Raw genomic sequence first — 27,769 nt, forward strand, 5'->3', positions numbered from 1 at the left:
TGGTCTCAACTCTCCAATAAGGAGAGATAAAGACTAACAGAATGGATGCATAAACAGAAGCCAACATTCAGCTGTATACAATAAACACACTTCAGCCACAAAGATAGACCTTAACTGAGAGTAAAGGGCTAAAAGGTTTTCCAAGCCAATGGACTGGGGAAGAGAGCCAGAGCAGTCATTCTAATATTGAAAAGAATTAGAACTTCAATCAGAATTAATCAAAAGAGATGAGGAAGGACAGTTCATACTCATCAAAAGAAAGGTCAAACAAGATGACATAACAATTCTGAACATCTATTCCCCAAATACAAGGGCACCCACATTTGTAAAATGAACATTAATAAAGCTTAAATCACACAATGATGCCCACACATTAATAGTGGGAGACTTCAACACACCTCCTACCAATAATAGGTCAACAATACAGAAGCTAAATCAAGAAATAAGCACACTAACAGATGTCATGAATCAAATGGAGCTAACAGATAACGTCAAAATATTTTGCCCAAACACAAAGGATTATACCTTCTTCTTATCACCTCATGGAACCCTCTCCAAAATTGACCAAAAAAAGCCTTATACACAAGAAAATTGAAATAATACCATGTATCCTATCAGACCACCATGGAATAAAGCTGGACATCAACTAAAACTGAAATAAAGAAAAGCCTACACACACTTGGAAACTGAACAACTGTTTATGCAATGATAACTCGGTCAGAGAAGAAGTAAAGAAAGAAATTAGGGAGATCCTCCTAAAATTCAATGAAAATGAAGGTCCCAATTTATGAAACACAATAAAGGCAATGCTATGAGGAAATTAACAACATATATGTAAACACTAAATAAAATGAGGCAGACACAACCAAGAGGAATAGAAGGCTGGAAATAATTAAACTCAGCGATGAAATCAATAAATTAGGAAAAAAGATCAATTCAAACAATCAAAAAATCATCTGATTCTTTGAGAAAATAAATACGATAGGCAAGCCCTTAGCCAAACTAACTGAAAAGACAGAGAGATGCTATCCAAATAAAAAATCAGAAATGATATGGGAGACATAACAACAGACACTGAGGAAATACAAAGAATCACTAGGCCTTACTTCAAAAGCCTATATGGCACACAATTTGAAAATATAAATGAAATGGACAATTTTCTGGATAGATTCTATGTACCAAAGTTGAATCAATGTCAGGCAAACAAGTTAAATAATCCTATATCTTCTACAAAATAAAAGAAGTCATCAAGATTCTCCCATTAGAAAAAGTCCATGGTTAGGTGATTTCAGCACATAATTCCCCCAGACCTTCAAAGAACAGCTAATAACATTGCTCTTCAAATGATTCCACAAATAGAAATGGAAGGAATTTTACTATACACTTTCTATGATGACACATTCACCTTGATAGCTAAAGCACACAAAGACCGAACAAATAAAGAGAATGTGTGACCGACCAATTTCTCCCATGAACAGTGATACAAAAATTCTCAATAAAATACTTGCTAACAGAACCCAAGAATACACCATGATCAAGTAGGCTTCATCTCAGGCATGCAGGAATGGTTCAATATACAGAAATCCATCTATGTATTCCACCATATACACAACTGAAACAAATGAACATATGATCATCTCAGATGCTAAAAAAATTGACAAAACCAACACTCATTCATGTTTAAGGTCTTGGAGAGATCAGTGATACAAGGCACATACCTAAGTATAATTAATTCTACATATACCAAGCCAATAACCAAAATAAAATTAAATGGAGAGAAACTCAATGAAATTGTACTGAATCAGGGACTAGGCAAGGCTTCTCACTCCCTACATATATCTTCAATATAGTACTTGAATTTCTAGTCAAAGCAATAAGACAACAAATTGAGATCAAGGGGCTCCATATAGGAAACGAGGAAGTCAAAATATCGCTATTTGCAGATTATATGACTCTGTACATTAGTGATACCCAAAATCTCACCTGGGAACTTGTACACATTGTAACCACTTTCATGAAATCAGCCAGGATCAAGATTAATTGAAAGAAATCATTAGACCTCTGGTATAAAAATAACAAACAGGCTGAAAATGAAATAGGAAAACTATACCTTTCACAATAGCCACAAATAACATAAAGTATCTTGGTATAACTCTAGCTAAGCAAGTGAAAGAATTGTATAAAAATTTTTCATGTCTCTAAAGAAGGAAGTAGAAGAAGATATCAGAAGATGGAAAGATCTCATATACTCATGGATCAGGAAGATGAACAGTGTAAAAATGGTCATCTTACCAAAAGCAATCTATAGATTCAATGCATTTCCCATAAAAATGCCTATAGAATTCTTAACACATTTTGAAAGAACAATTCTCAACTTCATATGAAAAAAACCCAAAATAATTAAAACAATCCTATACAATAAAAGATCTTCAGGAAGAATCTCCATTCCACCTATGATCTCAAGCTGTACAGATCAATAGTAATAAAAATATGGCATGGTAATTGCATAGATATAAGTTGGTTATCAATGGAATCAAATATCAACCCATAAATAAACCCACACACTTAAGCTCACTTGAATTTTGACAACGAAACTAAAGTCCTAAAATGGAAAAAGAAGTAGCATCTTCAACAAATGGTGCTGGTCTAACTGGATATCCACATGTAGAAAAATCCAAAATGTCCATACATATCACCTTGCACAAAATTAAAGTCCAAGTGGATTAAATGTTTCAGCATATAGACACACTGACTGTTATAAGAAAAATTAGAGAAGAACCTTGTAGTTATTGGTACCAGAGGCAACTTCCTGAACAGAATACCATTAGCTCAATTAATAAATGTGAGCTCATGAAACTGACATGCTTCTTTAAGGAAAAATATTCTGTCAACAGAACAGAATGACTACCTACAGACTGGGTCTCCACCAAGTATACATCCAACTGTGGGCTAATATCCAAAATACATAAATAACTCAGGATACTAAACAACACCAAACCAAACAATCCAACTAAAAGAGGAGCACAGAGCCAAATACTCTCAAAAAGGCCAAAGCCAAAATTGAATACATAGGAAACCTGAGTGAGGAAGAAAGGCTGGCTTAACTTTAGGCAAAAAGCAAAGTCATTTCAAACAAAGCTGTTAAAGGTAAGTAAAAGTTTTTACAACAGTGTTCATACTGGTGTGCTTTCTTCATGGATGAGGATGAAGAAGTGTACCAGAGAGATTTTAGTACAACTATTATTGAGGACCATTTCAACAAAACCATCCTTCCAAAGGTCATTCAGTTCAAGAGTATTGGATATTCTGGTCACACCAAGTACACACACCTTATGGATCAAGATATCACTTTCTTTTACTCTATATGTGGCCAAGAGAGTCCCTAGAACACAAAGTTCTTCAAACAAAATGCAGCTGGCAATACCCTCTTCTGGGAGTTGCAAAAATGAAGAAGAAGATGGGGTTGAGGTTCCTGAACTCGTTATCTCAGTCAGAGACACCTTCCATTGGAATACTGTCCCACCTCAGAGATGTGTGGCTCCTGGTAGAGTGTCATTCATCTTCCACTTCCCTGAATTCCATATCTTCATTTTCCTCTACTGTGCTCATTGACACCTCACACCATTGAGCCACTTTATTTCTTCATCTTCAATCTTCCTCCTGGTCTTCACTGAGATATTTTGGTTCCGTAGAATGAGAATCTCCTTCTACTTCTGAGGCACTTTTTCCTAGAGCTCCAGGTTCTAGAATAGGTGGAAAGAAGGGAAAGTTGACTTTTAGCAAGGAAAACATGTTGTCCTAAATTGAATACTATAAATTGGCAAGCCCACACTTCAAATTGCTTATAGTTCTTAATCTCAAAATATAGGAGTATTTAATTATAAATGTGTTTCTGTTTTCATAGACACTTAGATCATTTATTCGTTTGTGTTGCTTTGTTTATTTCTCTTTTTTTTTTTTTGAGACAGTTTGTGTAGGTTTGGCTGTTCTGAAACTAGATTTATTGTCCAGGCTGTCCTCATACTTAGAGATTTGCCTGCCTCTGTTTCCTAAATCCTGGGATTAAAGATGTGTGCCACCACTACCTGGCAGAATATTATTTCTTCATGCTTGAGCAATATTAAGACTTCTGAAGAAAGCTTTTAAAAAGTACTCTCACCCTTTATTTTTTATGTGAATGGGTCTTCTGTCTACATGTGTGTCTGTACACCATGTGTTGGATTCCCTGGGACTGGAGGTCTTGGCAATTGTGAGCTGTCTGTGAGTGCTGGGAATTGAACCCAAGTTCTCTGAAAGAGCAACCAGTACTTTTAAACCCTTAGCCATCTCTTCCTGAAGATAAAGTAAGAATAACAATGTTTTGTTTGTTTTGAGACAGGGTCTCTCCTTGTAGTTCTGGCTGTCCTGGAACTCCCTCTGTAGGCCCAGCTGGTCTCAAACTCACAAAGACAGAACTGCTTCTGCCTTGCTGAATGCTGGGATTATAAGTGTGTACCAGCAGTCGTGGCTATCTCCTTTTGAACTTGTGTTTGCTTCTACTTTTACAACATAGCCATTTCCTTCTCTTAGGTAGTACTAATTTCATAAGATGATAATAAAAGAGCAGGCAATTTTGCCATCATCTATGAGACATCCCTCCATCTACTAACATGTAAATTAGTTCCATTTACTCTGCTACTTGACCACTTCTGACACATGTTACATGATTAAATTTCACATGTGCATGCATGTAGAACTGAACCTAATATGATGCCCCCAGAAGTATCATATTTGAGTTGTTCTTGTCACAGTTTCCTATGAATTGATTTTGTAGCTTCTGAGAATAAAGCAGAGGAGTTTCAGTTGGAAAAAGAACAATAGAGTAAGGCTGCAAAGTGTCCCCTTTTCTAAATTGGGGAGAGGTTAGGTGAGAGAGGGAAGGGTTGGAAGGAGAGGAAGGAGGGGACTATGATTAGTATAAAAAGTGAAAAAATAATTAATTAATAAAAGGTGTGTAGTATCGTGGTTATTTTGGTGGAAAAAAACACTTATCTCATCAACATATGTCCATTGTTGAGTAAATTCCTGGTCGGTATTGACAATTGTGTCCATATTATAACACAAAATGATAAGTCATGTGCAGGTGTGGCATATTTCTTTGCATCCTCCTGACAGTTCTGATTCAGTCACTTGATCAAGAGATAAAGCCAAACTATGAACCAAGGGTTATGGGAAGGATCAGAGGTCACCTCATCCAAGATTCTTTGCGGTTTTGTGCTAATTTGGTTGTTTACACACTTTTTAATTAAATGTAGCCCACAGGAGTGAATCAAATGTGATTCATATAATACACAGACCTAATCGTTGAGCACAGTTAAAATCTGTTCACGTGATAATTTTCAGCCTACACTGCATTTTCATCTACAGTGGGCATTATCAGTTGCACACTGGAGCTCTTCAATGTCTTTCTGCCTACCAAACTCCTATCACAAGTATTACTCTTCCCATGTCTCACCTCATTAACAAACATCTTATCTTTCTGGTTCAGGCATGTTGCCAAGTACAGAATAGAATGTCTTTCGGTTCTGTTATGTCTTGGAATTAACATATGCTTCATACATTATGTAGTTCATGCATACTCTGTGACATGGCTGTCCAAGTCACTGCTACTCTCAACAATGCTACACTAAGAGTGGGTGTTCACACAACAGATTTCTCATGCTTGTCATATGCACATAATAGGGAAAAAGTTTCTATATTAATTCTGTTGTACACATTTTGCAGTCTTCCATTCTGTCTCCATTGGGGTTTGCATCAGTTTACATTCCTACAAGCAATACAGGATGGTTACATGTCATCCACTACCCCACCAGCATTTCTTTCCATCAGTCCTTAGGGTGATATCCTATAAAATTTGAAACGACATCTTGGTATGGGTCATATCTCTTATGATGTGTGGTTAGAAACTTTCCCATTCCCCTGTGGATGACTTTCTGCATACCCCTGACAGGTGTATACTTCTTTGGTCTATGGCCCTATCACATCAACTGATAATCAGTTAAATGCACAATTAAATTGCTCACAGTACTGAGATTTTTCTAAGCCAATTTTATATTTAGAAATCTCTAGTTTTTGTCAATTGACAAAATCTACACTGCTGTTTTGATGTATCATATAAGGGTGGTACAGACATTTTAATATTTCTTTTTCTAGATGTCTGAACAACGTATTTCTTTCCAGTTTTGATCATTTTAGTATTTTTAGTAGTCATTTATAGTTTCATTGTACATATATTTTACCCACTTAATCTTCAATTTTTATTTAATTTTTATAATAATGCAAATTAGGATTTCATCTTGATTTATTTTAGTATATTTAGTATTGTTTTATCAAAATAAAGCTATAAGGCTATACTGCATACCAACATCTTTCTTAATTGATTCATTAGTCATAACTTTTTGTGACTCTTTAAATATTATATATGCCTTCATGAAATCTGCAGTGGCAAATCGTTTTTCATTTTCCAATCTGTATGATTTCACTTTTTTCTTGTGGCTGATGCTGTAGCTAGAACACCAATAAGTATATTGATTGATATGGATTCAGTGGGCACATTTATGTTATTCCAAATTGAAGAAAGCCAGTTATTCCTTAGTTAGTATACTCTTATTTTCCAGCATGTGGTCATTACTAACTGGACAACACATAATTACATATTTGATTCCAATCCACATTATTTCATCATTTTTAATGCTGACTAAATCTCGCTTAAATATGGATGGGTGTATATTATGTTCCATTTATGTTGGATTTTATGTCCCTCTAATAAATTTCTGGACATGAACAACATATGAGCTTGGATTCACTCAGCTCAGAGTATCTGGGACTTCAGCTAATTACAGTTGAGAGGGAGGAGCAGCTCACATCCAGGTGTGTGAAATGCAATGCAAAACAACTGTCATGTACCTTGAATTTAATATACTTTTTAATATTTCAAATTACTGTAAACCATACACATAATTACACACAATAAAACCTGGGCAGAAGAAAGAAAAGCAGAGAGCAGGTATAACAAAAAATCCATAGAAAGCATCCTAATGAATGCAGTGTGATGGTTTCCCACATGCTATTTGAACAAGGCGCCATCTGTCAGGTGCTGTAGAGCACACACTGAGAAGACAGCCTGTGCAGCAGGTGCAGAGGGAGGATGAAGATGGGCTTCCTGTGTGGGGAACTTATGTCTTCCGGTAATATTTCCTGCATAAGCATCTCTAGGGTTATGTGTTTTATTATATTTGTGGGGAAACAGCAACATGAGTGCTAGGACTGCCTCAGTCTTGCAGTAACAAGAGTTATCCTGATTTCTGATTCTCCTGAATTACCTCCTCAGTTCTGGGATCACAGGAATGCACCATCACAAAGGGAATTTATAGCTTCTGGAGACAAGAATCCTTGTTTTGTGGATTCTGGGAAATCATTCTGTCTAATGAGCTATGTGACAGGCAGTTTTATTATTTTATGTCTATCTTATAAAGGAAACAAACAAAATGTTTGGTTTCCCTTGTGATTGGTTTTTTTTAGATTATAATATAATATGATTACATCATTTCCTTTTCCCTTTCTTCCCTGCAAACTGCTCTTAGTTGACACATACTCTCTTTAAAATTGTTTCCCTTTTTCCCTTCGGTTTAACTTATGTTGCAAAAAGAAATTTCCGTCATGAAACTACAACTATCTCTGAGCAGTGGCTATAAAGGTAAACATTTAGAGTAAAGGTAGATTATATGCTATTTAGAAAAGTGACAGTTATATTCTTCTCCTACAGCTATGACTTAAGGAACTCTGAGTCATTGGCTAGGTTTACAGTATTAGAATTTATTTCCTTTGCACTAAGAAGATTTTATTTTTTTTTATTTTTCATTTTTTCTCCTTTATTAATTTATTCTTGTTACATCTCAATGGTTATCCCATCCCTTGTATCCTCCCGTTCTTCCTTCCCTCCCATTTTCCCCTTATTCCCCTCCCCTATGACTGTTCCTGAGGGGAATTACCTCCCCCTGTATATGTTCATAGGGTATCAAGTCTCTTCTTGGTAACCTGCTGTCCTTCCTCTGAGTGCCAACAGGTTTCCCCCTCCAGGGGACATGGTCAAAGGTGAGGCACTAGAGTATGTGAGAACGTAATATCCCACTCTCCACTCTACTGTTGAGAGTGTTCTGTCCATTGTCTAGATCTGAGTAGGGGTTTAAGGTTTACCACCTCTATTGTCCTTGGCTGGTGCCTTAGTTTGAGCGGGACCCCTGTGCCCAAATCTGCCTATCATAATGTTCTACTTGTAGGCTTCTAGGACCCTCTGGATCCTTCTACTTTGCCATTCTCCCATGATTCTCTCATCTAGAGTCCCACTAGAATGTCCTCCCCTCTGTCTCAGTTGGAATATACCCATAAGATGCTCCAGCACACAACAAGAAAATTTGCTCAACCATGTTCATAGCAGCCTTATTCATAATAGCCAGAACATGGAAACAGTCTAAGTGTCCCTCAATAGAAGAATGGATAAAGAAACTGTGGTACATATACACTATGGAATACTATTCAGCTATTAAAAACAAGGAATTCCCGAAATTTGTGGATAAATGGATTGAGCTAGAAATGATCATAATGAGTGAGTTAACCCAGAAGCAGAAAGACTCAAATGGTATATACTCACTTATATCTGCATATTAGCCCAAGGGGCATGTCCCACGAAAGCCTTCACTAAGAAGATTTTAAATCAGAATAATCCTTCCATATCATCTGCTAATATAAGTATTCTTAACTTTGGTTCCAGCATCTTAACAAGTAATCTGTTTTACATGACTTTGTGATTTTATTATGGGTCCAATCTTCTACTAAAGATTTACTTTGAATAATTTGACTTTTACAAGAGTATAGAAGAAACATCTCCTCACACAAAAACTCCATGTTTTACCCCATCCTCCAGAATCAGTAAATGACCATGAAGCACGTCATGTATATTTGGGTCAGTACCACTGTCTTTAATATAATTCTGCTGTCTTGAAAGGCACCAGCTACCTGCCACATTCTGTTTCTTAGCCAAGTCTTGCCACAAAAGTCTTCATAAACTGTGGCCAATTTACACTCTTTTGTATCTCTCAACATCTAATCTCTTTACCTTAGATGAGCTTCTTTTACCTGGTGGTACAGGGAAGGCTCATCTCTAAGGGGTCAAGTGGGTCTTTTGTGTGAGAAAGAAAAGAATGAGTTGTCGCTAAAAGCACAACACTGTGTGGATCTGTGGGGCAGAATAATATGGTATGGAGAGAAATGGGTCTATTAGGAACCCCAGGGAAGACACGGAAGAGGAGTCCTGCCCCTGCATGAAGGTTAGGAGAGGTCCTTCCTGGATGACTAAAGTGGTAAACAGAAACATTCAATGTGTTTTTACATTAATCAAAGAACAATCTCACGTAGTATTTTTATGTAATTAAGTTATTTTATTTTCATAAAGCTCCAACTTCGAGATGTATAGATCAAGTATTACACTGCTGAACCATGTCCTAAGCCACATTTTGTTCATTCAGTAGAATGTAGGTATTCAGGATACACTGAAGTATACATAATGTGCTTTAAATTATCATATGCCAATTATGTATCTTGTCATTATTTCCTATGAATTTATGTGATAATTTCTCCTACGACAGCACAACAGTTTACATGTAAAAGGTATAATAAAGTAAGGATTTATTTTGTTAATTATAATAAAAGATAATTTAATATAAATGGTAAAATTCTATTACGATTTATAACTGAAATTCACACCAAGTAGTGATTTTTTTTGCTTTCTTCTTTTCTTTTTTCCTTCTCTCTCTTTATATTTTTGAGACACGAGATTATGTGTCAAAAGGAAAACTCATACATATGATTCTCCTGCTTCTACATCTTCCTTATCCACACAGTGCTGGTGGTGAGCACATGGCTCAGGCATGAAAAAAGATGTTTTCTACTAACTGAACTAAGCACCCAGGACAATAGCAATATTTTAATTTTGTAAATGTCACCGTGATCCTATTTCATCACAGACACTTGCACCATTTCTTCTGTTCTGTAAGGGTCACACTCCTCAGCTCATGATAAAACAACAAGATATGCAAATAAAGTCCCTCTCTGCTCTTAAAAACCAACCCCGATGTTACAGCTCTAATGAAGGCAGATACCTCAAGACACACATTCATTGATCAACTTGAACAGGGAACAATCAGCATGGAGTTGAGATTGAGCTGGATTTTCCTTTTTGTTCTTTTAAATGGTAATTTATTAGAAGGAATTCTAAGTGTGTAAGTGGATGAGAGTAATAGGGACTGTGGGTATTTGTGACAATTTACTAAGAGAATTCTCTGTGTTTGCAGGAGTCCAGGGTGAAGTGCAGATGGTGGAGTCAGGGGGAGGCTTGGTGAAGCCTGGAAGTTCCCTAAAGCTCTCCTGTGCCACATCAGGATTCACTTTCAGCAGCTGGTGGATGCACTGGGTTCGCCAGGCTCCAGGAAAGGGGCTGGAGTGGGTTGGTATAATTAAACACAAACCTGATAATTATGAAACATACTATGCGGAGTCTGTAAAAGGAAGATTCACCATCTCAAGAGATGATTCCAAAAGCAGTCTCTACCTGCAAATGAACAGTTTAAGAACTGAAGATACCGCCATTTATTACTGTGCAAGGCACAGTGACAGGCTTTCAGTATGAACCTAGACACAAACCTTCTTGTAGTAGTGATCAGGACCAGCAGGGGGCGTAGAGCACCCATGGAAAGGGGCAGTGCAAAAATTCGGTGCAGAAAAACAGCTTCTTGTTTCTGGAGTCATGAAATCTAATGATTTCATAGAAAATTCTCTGTACTTGTAGTCTGTATTCACTGCTAAAACAGAGTGCTCATTTTGCCACAAACTGATATAATACAACATATATAATAATCATAATATAAAATGTATAATATTAGATGTAATCAGTCTGAAAGAACTAAACACTAAAAATGATTTTGAACTTAGAAACGAAGCTGGTAACATCACGAGGATCACATTCTTAGAAAGATTCACAGTGATAGTGACCTATTTCCGTCACGAGATTCAGGGAAAAGCTGCAGTGGTATTCGGATTAAAGGAGGTACATGAGGACACATTCTACAATCTGTACATTCTAACACTTTTGAGATATTTTTGCTTTTCATAAGAACTGTGCACAGCAGGTATAGATGGGCCCAATTGTATTTTCTACTGATTCAGAAACATAATGTATAACGTTCTTCATATATCATATTAGATTTTGTTCATCTAGAAAAAAAATAGTCACCTTTGTTCTAAACACAGACAATGAGCCACTTAGCTTAAGCTCAGGTGAGGCCCAGGCTCCAGTGGGTACTTGGGGAAGGTTGTAGTTGAAAATGCTCAGTTCCAATTATCCTGATTATTTCTTCTATCTCTTGTCATAGACTCTTATAAATGGCAAAATGTCTGGTTAACCTAGGAACCTTTCTGCTAATTCAAAATGATTATTTTCTGTGGATGAAGGACTTACCTTGTCCTCTTCCACTATCTTGTGCTATTTTGGAGACACTAACATGATTTTCTTGATGAGAAGTAAGCTCTAGAATTCAGAATCCATGTTTCTGTGAGATACTTGGACCCTTACATAATTACCTGCCTGCAATGTATTTTTGGCCTCTTGAAAGGCATTCCCCTGGTAGTCCGCTATTTTAGAGACCCCCTCAGTACTAAGCATAAAATCGCAACAAAGGAGAAAATAATTTCATGTTTTCCCTTCATTACCATGTTATCACAAGACAACAGGTGTTTTTATTAAACTATTATTTGGTTTGAAAACAATGTATTTCCATATATGTGTTTAAAATTTACATCCCTCAACCATAATTCATATAGAAAATAAGGAAAGCTATTAATTAACTGTACACTTCCAGTATTGAGAAACACTTTGTTTATCAGAAACAGACAGAAGTCTCCTCTTTTATACTAGGAAAAAACTGGACATGTTTGTATCTCTTATCTATATACTGTATCCTGAAGACAGTATCACTTTTATCACAGAGTTGGTAAAAACAACATTGTGTGTAAAGTTTTGTGGTATAATGGGTGATCTGTGAGCTACAGGCAGGGAGTGTTCCAAATAGGGACTTGTTCAAGTTTTGTTAATTATAGACATTTATGTTAAAAATAGCTGTAAGGTGAAAGCAAGGGTCATTTAAACAAAACACAAATTAATATAACATACATGTAACTTTGGTAGTGATAACAGATGAGATCCTATCACATGGTGGCAAATACAGATAGCATGTCAAGGAATGCAATGTGTGTTGCAAAGGAAGTATTCAGTTATCATGTCAGGGTGTGCACTGTGTGCTGAATAGGAACTATTCAGATACATTTTCAAGGTGTACAATGTGTACTGAAAAGTGAATGTTCAGCCAAATAAAGAAACAGAAACATTGGGAGAAATCTCACAATTTATTTCTAAGGATTCTATTTGTGCATAGAAAGAATTGTGACTGGAAAGACCTCCATTGTTCTCTGTTTTCTCCCTACCACTCCTGCTGACCCTGTCTCACCATCAACCACTGTCCTGACTATTTTCATTACATTTTCATGTGGAGGAATCACAGCCTCTGAGCACTGATTATTGTTATGACCTTGTCTTATCCAAAGGGCAGCACTTCATAGAACTCATCTCCATACTCTGGCTCTTACAATCTACCCACCACATCACCTATTATTTTCTTTAATCTTTGCATAAGATACTATCAGTGATGCATTCAGTAGTGAGAAACTTAGATAAAGATCACAAAATCAAAAAGATTTCCACAAGATATCAAAAAGAAAAAAGATAACAGTATTAATTAATTGTTCAGAGCCTGAGGACCAGGTTCAGAGATGAGCAGATCTAGCCTTTCCTATGTCTACACTTGGTTTTTCCTTTCAGTTACTTATATACAAATTCCAAAAGACTACATCCTAAATAAGTCATAACCTTTGCCTGAAAGGACACAAGTTCTGACCAAGATCATTGCAGTTAGTTCCTAAGATTCATATCACTCTCCTGTGAAGCTACAGAAACAAACCATTCACAGGTCCTGTTAAGATACCATGAAGACAGTTTATCTCAAAAGAGAATGATTTCTCAGTTGGAAAACTAGCACCTGACATTCCATTTTCACAGAGAGGCAGTTTCAAGGCCCTTTTTTCTGAATCTCACACACAGTATTGTCATTTCCTGGGAAGGGGGCAGGACTGTAAAGCTGGAAGCACATCAGAGCAGGGCCATAGAGTGGAGGCTCTAGGTTTACCTCCATCTTTTGGTACACATAGAAATGTTCTTTTATTTCTTTGAAAATGGCAGAAAATAGTTTTCACAGTTCCTAGGAGGTCAGCACAGAGGAGCTAACTAGTAAACATAGGACTTCAATGTGTTTTATTATGGATCAATGAATAATCTCAGTACATTTTTCTAGATAGCATTATATTTAAAGACCTGTTAACTTATTAAAACAGCTTTAGCACATTAACTATGGAGATACTATTTAACCTAGTTTTTACAATTAGTCTGACTACTGCCTAGCTGTATTCCCCAAGTCACATGACAATAAGTAGTCCCATCCTGGCTTGATCTGCTCCATCAGCCCATGATATCTTTCTCTATCTTCTTACTTTTCTCTCACTTTGGCTTCTCACTGCAGGCCTCATGTCCCTGGTGTAAATCCCAAGCCTGAGACCCAAGAACTGAAGCTCTTCCTATCTATATTCTCCACAGTAATTGTCTGTCAGCACCTTTATTTAACGAACCAGAAAACAATGGGAAGCAAAGTTTACACATCATTTAGTGTGCATGAGAGTGTACTCTGGACTGCAACCAAATCTAGGGAGCCAATATTTAGCATTTGAATGTACAGCAGCACAAGAGCAAACCCCAACATAAATGAAGTTAGAAGTCATATTGGATTTCTCTGATAACCATAAATTATCATGCAATGGATTCAAGAAACACCTAGGAGTATTAAGACCTAGGATCATCACAATATCTTGGGCAACAGGTTGAGAAATGCATTGCTAGTTATTATACGCTCTGAATATTTGTTTGGACACGGCATCATTGGAGAAAATATAAAGAAGGTCAAATTCAACCCTCAGATCAATTTTATTGTGCCTTGCATCAGTGATTTTCTCCCAGTACTGACTGCACATTTTCATAATGAATGTTTAAGAACAAAGCAGATTTTCCTTCATGATTTTACTGAATTTCTACACATGATAAAAGATTTAGAAGACAACATATCTCTTCCTCAGAAATCTGTCATTGTCGCACAGGGAGGAGCAGAGACTGACCAGATGTTTCATGAGGCAGATACTCATCTGATGTGCATCGAAGCTGAAGAACATGATATAATGGTAGGATGATGGCCTTGTCAAGGATGTGCAACTTCTCTACAATGACTGATGTTGAGCTTTAAACCTGGGCTCAGATAGCAGACACATGTTGTAAAGAGTTTCACTCTTCGGTGACCTGGAAACAGCTCCCATTTGGACAAGGATAGGAACTCTCACCCTTAGAGAGCTAGAGCACTGTGAAGGTGAGGATTTCCTATGAATATTATTGTCTCCTTCCTACATAGAACCTTCATAGAACCTTTTTTCTTCCTGCTTATTTTAACATTCAATCACATCTCTACTGTAGGGGATAAGATCATTCACACTATAGTTAAATGATGGGAGCATAAGCAAGAGGATTATAAAATTCATCACAGCATAGACAATTGCATAGGTAGTCCATGTATGAAAATTACAGATCATATGACAAAATAAGATCTATTCTTAAGTTGACACCTTGTTATTATTTCACTGACATGGATTTGAATGGAGCACACTATGACCAAGAACACTTCATTAGACCCACCTCAGTCACTATGATATTCCTAACTCTGCTTCTATGCTGCTCTGACCCTCATAAAGTCCACAGAGCAGTTTAAAATGCTCCAGCACACAATCCTGAGCAGACACATATCTAATGGATCAGACAGAGAGAACATTACAAGAATGATGAAGGATAAAACTTTATAAACAAGGGATAGTGATTATTCTCTGATTTATCATCACAGCATGCAGAATTCTTCCTCACTGCCAGCCTATGTAAGGCCAAGAATGAATTGGTTCTATAGACAGATAATATCTCATCCCAGTAAGAACGGCATTTACAGAAAACAAACGATACCTTATTATGATGAGTAATTGATGAAACAGAAACTGTAATACATGGCTGGAGATAGTGTAACATGGATATTTCCCTTAAAGTTCAAAATAGAAATGTCATGAGACCTAGCTATGTTGTTCCAGGGCATCCATCTAAGGACCTTGTACTGCAAACATACCAATCATCTGTGATTACTGTCAGCCTCCTAGTGGCAGGCAAAAGGTGCAATCAGCCTAGAGGCCCATCAGATGAGGAACGGACAATAAAAAAGTGGCTCAACTCCATCTTCTGTTCTATCTTTACAAGCATTCATGTTTATGTTCTTTAACATTAAACTAGTTAGACCTCTTGTAGCATAAGCAATAAGAACCAAGAACACTCCATTACATTTCTGACAAAATGGTTGTTATAGTCCTAATTGCTAAGGAATGTGATGACCCCTATTCTGTGCACAGAAATGATCTATCCCTTATTGTGATCTACTCTTCATCAACATTTTCATCTCAGACTACAGCCTTCTGTCACAGCTGATGTGTCAGTGCTGGAATTGAAAAACTGGATTCATGTGAAAGAATTTTAAGTCCTAAGGGACTGGGTAGAAGGACAGATACATATCTCTAGGAAAAGGAAATAGTACACATAATTATGTGTAGGTTGGAACTGGAAATAATTATCAAGTATGAAGAGTGGAGGAAAGGGGGAGCACAGGGCATAGGAGGAGGCACTGCTAAAATTAAGGACCTGATGCTGAATCTCAGGCTGAGGATCCCCATCCTGGGTTCCGAGGTGTTCCCATTAAGTGATTAGGACTGAGGAAGGACCTTTCAGTGTGGAGTTAGTGCTAAGCTAGATTTACCTTGTTTCTTGTTCCACTAAAGAGAAATGCGCAGTACCTAAAACAGCTGTTCCTGTAATAAACAATTCAAGGCCTGAGGACTTGTCCATGCATTATTATGGAAGAAAAACAGTGACTGGATGGTATGATGACCTCTCATCCAGAATGCTGAATCCTGAGGACAGTAAGAGAAGCACTGTAGCTGGTTTTTGCTACTTTCTGGGTTATTTTTTTTTAACATTTATACCTCTTACCACTAAATAGGAGAGAAAGAAAGACAGAGGGAGAGAGAGAGAGAGAGAGAGAGAGAGAGAGAGAGAGAGAGAGAGAGAGAGAGAGAAATTTTGGATACAATTTATTTTCTTTTGTTTCTTCTTTGAGCATGACTACCAACAAACCACAACCAAATCCCTGAAAGTCCACCAACAAGCAACCAACACTACTGGGTCTCTATCTTTTATATACCCTATGAGAAGTTTCAAGATTTCTAAATGTTACACATTGCAAAACTATCTGCATTTGGCAAAAGAATGCCTCTGCTACAGCACAAAGAAATCATTCTGAGCTGCAGCAGACAGCCCAAAGTTGTCCTGTATCCCCACACCTGGGATTAAAGTGAAACATGTTCTTCAAGTATGTCTGTTTTTAAAGAAACCAAAAATTCAGAATTCTCCCTATAAAGCCAGAACAATCAACCTAGTGTTGCTAGAGAGCCGTAGTACAGAGACACTAAGAGCTGGAATCTTCTATGCCTGAGCTGCCACTCAAACCTACAGAATAATTTTCCCATGAATTTTCTGTGCTGTTCTTCTCTATAGTATTTAGTATATGAATGTTGAAAAATTTGTTCCACTGTGAAGTATATATTTAATTTGAAGATGCACTAAGTCTGAAAAACACTCAGAGGATTTAACAGGGCAAAAATGACTCAGTTTGGTTACCAGGATGAGTTCCTAGGGATGTGTACAAATTATGTAGAGTATGTTGCAGTGCAGAACTTCACTGACTTTCTTTTTCTAGAGCAGTCCTAAGGGTCTTTCTGGGAAGCTCAGGACCAACAGGGGGCGCTCAAGTCACACCAGGTAGAAGAACTCAATTTCAGAACATGTAGGGTGAAAAGGTGGTTTTGAGTTTTACAAGGTTCCCTCTATTTCTACAAGGCAAAGGACACTGTGAATAAAACAAAATTGTAGCTTACATAGTGGGAGATGATCTTCACCAACCTCACATTGGACACAGGGCTAATACTATACATTGTCAAATCAAATAACCCAATTATAAATGGGTCCAGAGCTAAACAGAAAATTATTTACATAGGAATCTCTAATAGTTTAGAAGAACTTACAGAAACCTTCAGCATCCTTAGTCAACAGGGAAATGTGAATCAAAACAGCCATGGGATTCCATCTTATATACCTCAAAATGGCTAACATAAAAAAAAGTGACAGCACATACTGTTAAGGATGAGGTGTAAGGAGAGCACTGCTCCATTGTTGGTGGGAGTGAAAATTTGTACAACTAATTTGTAAATCAATATGGTTATTCTTCTGAAAATTGGGAATAGATCTACCTCAAGACCTAGGTATACCACTCATTGGCATATACACAAAAAGTGCTCTATCATAACACAAGGACACTTGCTCATCTTTGTCATAACAAATATATATATATATATATATATATATGTAATTCAGAAACTTAAAACAGCCAAGATATCCCTCAAAAGAGAATTGCATAAAGACACTGTGGTATATTTACACAATGGAATATTACTTAGCTATTTAAAAAAAGACATCATGAAATTTTCATGCAAATAGATGGAACTAGAAAAAATCATCCTTAATCAGATATCTCAGACTAGAAAGACATACATGTTATGGACTTACTTATAAGTGGCTATTAGCCATAATGCAGAAGATAACTATGGAAAAATCCACAGACTCAAGGAAGTAAAGTAACAAGGAGGCTCCAAGGGAGGATGGGTGAATCTCAGGAGGAGGGGAAATAAAATAGGCATTGGAGATAGATGGATGGGGTCAACTGGGTAGGAGAAGGGGTGGATAGAGCATTAAGGTAGAGATTAGGAATATGGAGAGTGGAGATCCATGCAAGAGAATGGAAATAATTGGTAGGGGCATCTCTGGGACATAGCAGAGACATTGTATAAGGGAGGACCCAGGAAGTCTATGGGGACCACCCTATCTGAGACTCCTAGCTGCAGGGTATATGGAGACTGAACTGGTCACCTCCTGTAGTCAGTCTGGACTTCCAGTGAAGGTAAATAACACCAACCCACCTACAAAACTTACAGCCCAAATTTTATCCTGCCTAAAAGATGTGGAGAGACAAAGACAGAGCAAAATTTGAGGTAATGGCCAACTGAAGATTGGCCCTATTTTAGCACATTCCATGGTATAGATTAAATATTTGACTCCACTATTGTCAGTAATTAGTCTGACACTAATGACTTTGCTATGCTTGTAGAAAGGTGCCTGGCATAACTTCTCTGTGAGGCTTCACCCAGCACTTCATGATAACAGACACAGAGACACACAGTCAAACACTAGACAGAGGTCTGGGAGTCATGTGGAAGCACTGGGAGAATGATTAAGCAATCCAAATGGGTCATGGCCTCTACAAGAAGACCTACATTATCAACTAATCTGGGACCATGGAGTTTCATACAGACTGAACCACCAAACCAAAGAGCATACATAGATTGGTCCTAGGAACTGTGCATTTTTGTAGCAGATGCTCAGCTTGGTCATCATGTGGGCACACTGGCAAGGCAGAGTCTTCACTACTGAGGACTGCCTTTGGATCCTGTTCCCCTTCGTGGACTGCTTTGTTTGGTCTCAGTGGGAGAGGATACACCTAGTTTTGATGATTTAATGTCTCAGAGTGGGTTGGTACCTCTTGGGAATATCTCCCTTCTCTGAGTGAAGGAAAGAAATGGGAGATGTGTGTGAGGGAAGGGGATTTGCAGGAAGGAAGGAAGGGGCTCTGATCAGTATGAAAAGTGATTAAATGAGTTTTTTAAAGAAAGCATAGACATAAGAAGAGATGGCTTTGAGATTTCATGTTAAACCAGTTTAGATGGCTAATAGCAATAAAACAACTAATGACAAATGTTTTCAAAATTTATGCAATGAAAAACATTTATTCAGTTGAAATTATCCTGGAGAAACCTGACAATGCTAAAAGTAAACCTACTTAATGAATGAACTATAATATTCTTTGGTACATACACAGAGGACTCCCACATCATATTTTACAGACACTTCCACAGCATGTGCATTGCTTCTATAATTAGTAAAAATATATTTATTTTAAAGAGGGTACAACACTTGCTGATGTGTTCATAGTAATAGTTATGGATGGTTTTTTGAGAGGGTTTTTATTTGTTATCCTTGCCTGTCCTGGACTCACATTGTCAAATAAGCAGGCCTTGAACTCACACTGTACTGCCTGCCTCTGCCTCCAGAGTGCTGGGATTAAAGTCCTGTGCCACCACGCCTAGCTTACAATAATAATTTGTAAAAGTTGTGAATTTGGGTGTGGAAAGGAGGAAGAGGGGGCAGAAGTGATGCTGATGCAGTGCAGTTGTATGAAATTCTGAAAAACAAAACAAATTTGAAAAGCTATAGGACTTTCTCCTCCCTTCATTGTCCTCATCCTGCCTATTCCAGGAATAGCAGTTTGGATCTAGTTTCCCCTATGATCATAAAATATTTTGCTACATAGCATCACTTTTCTCTGCTTGTACACACTAACCTACAGACAGATTTCACAGTAATAATTTTTAGTAAAATTGTGTTTACAACTGAGGGTATTACAAACTGTCGGCATTTAATACTAAATGATGCAGCATTACTTGCAAATAACACCCACCTTTATTTTTTTTTTACTTTATTAATTTGTTCTTGTTACATCTCAATGGTTATCCCATCCCTTGTATCCTCCCATTCTTCCCTCCCTCCCATTTTCCCCTTATTCCCCTCCCCTATGACTGTTCCTGAGGGGGATTACCTCCCCCTGTATATGTTCATAGGATATCAAGTCTCTTCTTGGTAACCTGCTGTCCTTCCTATGAGTGCCACCAGGTCTCCCCCTCCAGGGTACATGGTCAAAGGTGAAGCACCAGAGTATGTGAGAAAGTAATATCCCACTCTCCACTCTACTGTGGAGAGTGTTCTGTCCATTGTCTAGATCTGGGTAGGGGTTTAAAGTTTACCACCTGTATTGTCCTTGGCTGTTGCCTTAGTTTGAGCGGGACCCCTGAGCCCAAATCTGCCTATCATAATGTTCTACTTTTAGCTGTGTCTCAATATCCTTGCATGCTGACATGCATGTTCAACCCCATTTGAAATAAATGTGATTGAGTACATAATGTAAATTGTAGCGCATTGGATGGCAACATTTCACTGCAGCTGAGCTAAACCCCCTCACAAAAAAAAGATATCCTTCACTGTATAGACATAGAGTAGAATGACATTGTGGTGAGCTTCCATTGGCCTCTAGTTGATATCAACTACTGATAAGCAGAAATGCAGCATGTTTGCCTGTGCTGCACACCCAGAGCTCAGTGATCAGTTCACTGCTTTTTTCCAGGAAGGACAATAATATAAACAGTTCAACTGATGATTCATATATGCTCACCAATGGGATGTATGGAGGGCTTTCTGTGAAAGGAGAAATTTAACACCTTCATTTAGTGTGTCTGTAGATAATCACTCTGGCTCCATAGTAACCCACTATGCACATTTACCCCTTGCAAATCCAGACACTTTGAGACTAATTGAATGAGAAAAAGCTGAGGTATCAAAGATTACCTTCAACAATCTCATATGGAAAGTCATATTGAGACCTCCAACTGGCTCTTATATATTAACTTAATAGGAACATCCTACATGCAAATTCATAGCAGTGCCACCAGAAGCCAAGCACCTGCTTATATTCAGAGGCTTCTACACTCTGGAGAATATTTTCTAGAGGTGACTGAATTCATCTCCAAAACCATGAAACACCTGTGGGTCTTCATTTTCCTGCTGATGGTTCCAAGCTGTGAGTTCAACTGGGATGCAGTTGAAAACCTGGGTTTGTTGCTTCTTGGTTCAGAACTCACTGATATTCTTTGTCCTCAGGTGTCCTGTGCCAGGTGCAGCTGCAGGAGTCAGGGCCTGGTCTGCTGAAGCCCTCTCAGTCACTGTCCCTCACCTGCACTGTCACTGGTTACTCTATTAGCAGTGGTTACTGGTGGGCCTGGATTCGTCAAAGCCCAGGGAAAGGACTGGAGTGGATGGGTGAAATTTATAATGATGGAGATACTAACTACAACCCATCCCTCAAGAGCCGACTAACTATCACAATAGATGCATCCAAGAACCAGTTTTTCCTGAGGCTGAGCTCCGTAACCACTGAGGACACGGCTGTGTATTTTTGTGCAAGAAGCACAGTGGTGGGACATCAGCAGCATTTCAAACATAAACCTTCCCTAGAGGGACAGCAGATCCTGTGCTGCAGTAGGTGCTGAGTATGTGCACTGAAGAATAACGACCATCTTTCCATTTTAAGGAGTGCTTTTTTTCAGAAATATCAGCTGTTCCCTTGGGGCTCCACTTCCTTTGCTTTGTGGTTCTGCCTTCAAATATTCTCAAACTGCAGTAAAGACAGTGAATTATGTAAAAAAGAAAACATGCCATTGTTTTTATAGGAGACATGGAAACAGTCAGTAGGAACTTCATCTGTACCAGTTATCATTTGGCCTCCTTTTCATTCTTGAGCAGCAGAATACACCAAAGATGCCCAGCAGCCTTCACCTGACTTATAAGGTGAATTGTGTCTGTACAGAATAAACATAGGAAACATTAAGTGACAGTGTAGGTTCCTTTGGCATCCCATATTTACATTAAAAGTGTCTAACATGCAAGATGATGGTGCCTAACACATATCTTGTATCAGCAGGACAGTGCTGACTATTAAGCAACCTAAGGACTGATTTGAGAAGCAGAAAACACAAGTACTGGTAACCCACAAGTGAGAGGGGACCCAAGTAGTGTGGAGTCTGGTGGGGTCTCACCACCAAGGAAAAACCACTGACAACTCCAGGATCCCCACAGAAATAAGCCTGCAGCCTCAAAAGGCTAGTGCCACACACCTGTCTGACAGGCAGTTCTGAAATCGAAGACCACAGAGTGAGGCTTTGCTCTTAAAAACACCAGGGTGTGTGGGCTCTAGCACTGGGCAGACACCACAGTCAGGAAGACAAGTAGATCTGTCCTCAGGTCACTCAGGAAAGCAACAGAGAGATCCCAGTGATCCAATCAGTTATCTGTTGCCATGCTAGTGTTACAGGCTTTCCTGACAGGCAGCTCTTGAACTCCCTGGTGTGCAGAAATATAGTAAAGATGTTTTTTTCAAGCTTGTCAAATACAAATAGCCAAAACTCGATGAATATAATACAAATATAATTCCTGATTGTTTCATGGTTCTACTTGCTGTGTGTAGTTTATTTTATGTGTAATAATATAAATCTAGATGTTAAAAAATAAATATAATAACTAATAAGTTTTTTTAATCTAAAGATAAACTCTACATTACTGCTTTTTATGGGAGAAGTAAGATATACAGACCCTAGAGTCTCTCTCTGTCTCTGTCTCTTTTTTAACGTTCTGTCCTTCTCTTTATAATCCTCCATCCATCTTCATTTGCCCATTCTGACAATCAAAATTTCTTCTGAATCATAGCCCCACGATTCCCACTTGACCACTGCTTAGTCATAGGGACAGATATCTGTAAAAACCGTGCAGACTTTAGTACTGGTTTAAAAGCCTTCATAAATGAGAAGGGAATTTGCTCTTTGTGCCACCCAGACTGTAAAGACTTGGAAATCTGCATGGACTAAAAGCTAGTAATACATGTTTCTCACATGCACCAGTACAGTCCAAGAACACACTGTCCTTATCTAGAACTCCTGTATCACACAGCTGAATATCTGTCTTTGAGGGCATGGTCACTGCCTCTGCTCTTAAAGATCCTTCTGATTCTTAAGTCACCAAAGCTCTAGATCCCATCACAGTGCCCCCATCTTTTTTGGTCAGTATTCCTACTTTATTGCTTCCCCTGTGTCTCCTGAATGAGATGCATTCCTGAGGAGTTCAGAGCACTGAACTCAGATTTGCCATGAAGGAAGAAGAAGGAAATCGTAGGCATGGAACCGCATGTCCCTCTTAATCTATACTTTGATGGACATGCTGAAAAACCTACCTGGGAAATGAGGACTACGGTAGTTTTCTCAGCCTCTATCTGAGCACTTCTTCTGATTTCCGTACTTTCTGTCTACTCTTGTCACACCAAGTATCTTGAAGAACTTCCCTTCACCATCATCTACATCTTCTACCATCAGGAACCTGTCTCCGTCTGCCTTGAGCTCCACGGATTACATCTGTGCCTTACTTCTCATTGTTCCTTTTGATACAAACTAAGAAAGTTGGTCAATTAAGATTTTGTCCTCACTGAGACAAACCCACTTTATATTCAAGGGTTCATCTCATGTCTACAGTCTTACCAAACCCTTCAGGGCAGGTAGCCTAAGTCCTTTTAACCCTCTTAAAAATGAAGGCACATGACTATACAACTCTGCCTATTCTGCTTGCTCAACCCCATCATCACATGGAGCACAATTGCCTGCTGACTCCAGAGTATTTTTTTATGCTGCCATATGTCATATCAAAAGAGACCCAGATGGTATGGATTCAGAGTTCCATGTGACCAAGCCCACTGTAAACTGCTGAATGAGAAGGCTTTGAAAGGCGTACGGCTGATCAATTAGAATGTAACCAGTGCTCTGAGGACTAGAACCCTTGCCACTGTCAAAGGACTATGGCTTCTACAGTTGAAGAAAGTATCTAAAGCCAGAATTATTTATAGAATCCCAATCTACTCAGGGAATAAGATTAGAAAGACAAAAATATTACATAAACATAAGACTACCCATTTTACAAATGTTTATATTTTATACAAAAATATGTTGTACACTGTGCATATCTTTCACATAACATCTATGTATCCTTCTGTTGTCCCTACCATTCCCCTTTGGACACTTTTTGGTAACACAGTTTCATTTTAATTTCATTACTTAATCGCATTTATTGTTTTTTATTATGTTAATATCTAAGAACTACAAATTACAAATTAATACAGTCTTTGTAGCTGAAAAGGTCTTTATTTATTTAATATAATTAACAGTGGTGTGACTTCCTTATTCCTTAGAGATAAAAAATTCTGCTGTGTTGTAAGTATACCATGTTTTTCATAATCATTTCTTGAAACATATTTGAAGTTGGCTCCTACATTTTCATGCTTGTACATAGTTCTGTATAAATAACCACTTCATTGCACATATTTTGAGGCAAGTTCACTCTTGGTCATTTGTGTAATATTTTAGTAAGTAAACTAATAGAAAAGCAAATTATAATTTTATATATATGAAAGATTATCAATTCTCATAACTTAGGAGTTGTGAAATTTCCAGATACCATTATCCACATCACAACCACCAACAATCAATTATGTCACCAAAAATAGTAGATATCTCATGTTGCCATTCTATTTTAAGTTGAGATATTAGGACTGAATGTCATATTCACAAGATCTGCACAGGTCTCAGGTAAAGTTATTCCCTGACAGGATTACGTTTTTGATCTCAGCATCCTGCTGTCTGACCAGGTGTCCCCTACCTCCTTCCTCTCCAGCTGTAGGATGTCATTATCTAAGAACTACCATGCTCATAAATATGCAAATCATGTGAGTCTGTTGTGGTAAATACAGGCATGTGTACACCCCACAACAGTATATGATCACTGTCATCTAGACATTAACTGAGTAAACAGGACCTCACCATGGGGTGGAGCTGGATCATTCTCTTCCTAGTGGCAGCAGCTACAGGTAAGAGGCTACCAAGCTCCAGACTTGGGGAGGGGTCATATACTCAGGTGACAATAACATCCACTCTGTCTTTCCCTCCACAGGTGTCCACTCCCAGGTCCAGCTGCAGCAGTCTGGAGCTGTGGTGGGGAGACCTGGGTCCTCAGTGAAGTTGTCCTGCAAGGCATCTGGCTACACCTTCACCAGTAAATATATGCACTGGGTGAAGCAGAGGAATGGAGAGGGCCTGGAGTGGATTGGAAGGATTGATCCTGAAGATGGTGGTACTAGGTACAATGAGAAGTTCAAGGGCAAGGCCACACTGACTGCAGATACATCCTCCAACACAGCCTACATGGAGCTCAGCAGCCTGACATCTGAGGACACTGCGGTCTATTACTGTGCAAGACACAGTGTTGCAACCACATCCTGAGTGTGTCAGAAACCCTGGAGGTGCAGGAAGCTGCCCTGGGACTGCGAGGACAGAGACCATTAGGCTGAATGTTTGCTTAGAAACAGTCATTCTGAGTATCCCTGTGTCTGTCATTTCAGTCTTATAAGGTCACTTTTCCTAAAGGACACTGGGAATATGGTGGTGACTATTCAGGAAACGTCAACAATGCATTTCTATAGCATAACCAGTGTCTCATTTAGTTTTTGAAATGACATAAATTTGCAAATACCAATCAGTAAGTTATCATCTTGTCTTTAATTAATGAATACAGCTTAGAGACAGAAAACCAGACAATTAACATGCTACATATCATTTAATATACATTGAGTAAATAATTTTGAAATGTAGAACCCAACTGTTTACTCTGTACTTAAAATTAAGACAAGTGCTTTTCCACTGTCACCTCCTCTATGCAACACAGCCTCCAGCAGTCAGAACAACACTATCCATCTTAGGGTTTCCTCCTGTTCATGCTCCATGGACTCACATCAGTCAGGCAGCATTTGTCTTTAGGTACCTCGATTATCTCACTTAATGTAACTTATCCATGTCCATCCAATTCCACTCATGAGATAGCATTTTCTTCATCTCAAGGTCACATAAAAGTGTTTTGATAAATTATCATTTATCATATATCTATTCCTTCTTCAACACTGTGGATAGGTTTTCCTTAACCACATTTATTACATACTTGATCATTTTATACCTGTATACATGTGGTTTTATCAATTCAACAGGTACACCAATCACTAACACTTGGATTTCCATAGCCCAAAAATGCCTCCCAACTTCATAGTAACATACAGTGATGCTGATTCATAATGCTCCTAAAATACACCATACTTGACCAGTTCTTACCAGTGAATACCTCTTATGGAATTATTAATTTTTAATAAAACAAAAAGGACAAATTGAGGGCTGGAGAGATGGCTCAGTTGTTAAGAACACTGTTTTCTCACGTATAGGTCCTGAGTTCAATTCACAGCAACCACATGGTGGCTCACAAATATCTATAATGAAGTCTAATGTCCTATACTGTCATGCATCATACACTCGAATGAAAATTTAAATAAGTTTTTAAAGAAATCAAAATTGTGGAAATACATTTGACATAAATAAAATTTAAATCTAAAAGACTGATAATTCTTGCTGGAGTAGTGTGAATAAACTATACTATGAATTTAGCCAGTAAAAGCCAAATTAACACATGTGAGCAAACAAAACCTCATTTCATAGCCAATTTTTTTGTCTAAAAATAAGAAAGAAAAAAGAAAAACAAAGACAGTTTGTTGAAAGGGGTCCACATAATTCTATGAAATCTTATTTTATACTTTTAATTAAAAGTATAAATACATGTGTACACAAGTGGTTTGTGGCAGTAGTATTAAAATTTCTAATTGTTTCACAGTTAGAGATTCAGCTGCATTGTATGCTGTGGAGTCCTCAGGGTGTGGAATTAACTTCTTTACAAAATATGATCTCATTCTCAGATATCACTGTGGCCAGAGTGGTGGAATTCCATGCAGGTAAAGTAAGCAGCCTGATCCTGTCATCATTAGCCCTTGGTTTCATAAATTGAATTTTCTTTGTTACCACTACTAATTCGATATTGACTGAACCACTGAAAATGCTGTTCATATTTTACAAGTATTTTAGAGAGAGGTTGACTGTACTGAGGATGATAGCAAGTTCTACTTTATATTATTTATTTGAGATGGACTTTTCTGCCCCCATTTTAAACATATAGGAGGATGCAGGGACATTGTCAGAATCTGAGTCTTATGCTCCAATATGTTGGCATATTTCCTCAAATCATCAATAGTATGAGAAGTATTAGTAATGACAGAATTATTTTTAGTAGTTGAAAGTTTTATTTTTATTAGCTGATAGAAGAGACAAGGTAGAAACAACGTCTTTATTATCTATCTACCTGAATGCAACTTATTTTAGATGTTCAACAAGTTGTGAAATGATACTGGGAAGGGAGCTTGTGAGAGTACTAATATGAGGAACTTAATTCCAAGTCTTCATAACTACTTGTCTGCTTTGGCTATTACCCAGTGACAGTTGGCAAGATATTAGGTCACTGTGTGGTTGTGTCCTTGTCTGATAAACTAATGATAAATAATGGATTCGGTGGGTTCCTGACTTTGGTTATGAGTCTCAATAAACAGGCATTCATCTATTCATAACCAAAGCCACAGACTAAACTGGTGGGTGGTAATAATTTTTTCACAAGAGCTTGCCAGTTAAAGGGTCTCCTTTTATACATGGTTGACATATTGTCTATTATTCCTGTACTAAAATGACTCTCAACCCATTCTCT

General features: G+C 37.9%; 1 gene segment (V, D, J or C); it reads left to right on the forward strand.

Moving 5' to 3' along the window:
• Window positions 1-24,923: 24,923 nt before the first annotated feature.
• LOC311603265 (Ig heavy chain V region 3-like) overlaps window positions 24,924-27,769 on the forward strand; it is a 122,407-nt gene continuing 119,561 nt past the window's right edge. The window contains exon 1 of the V gene segment in view: window positions 24,924-25,010.

The sequence above is a fragment of the Acomys minous genome (assembly GCF_964271855.1).
Source record: "Acomys minous genome assembly, chromosome: 8".
NCBI lineage: Eukaryota > Metazoa > Chordata > Mammalia > Rodentia > Muridae > Acomys > Acomys minous.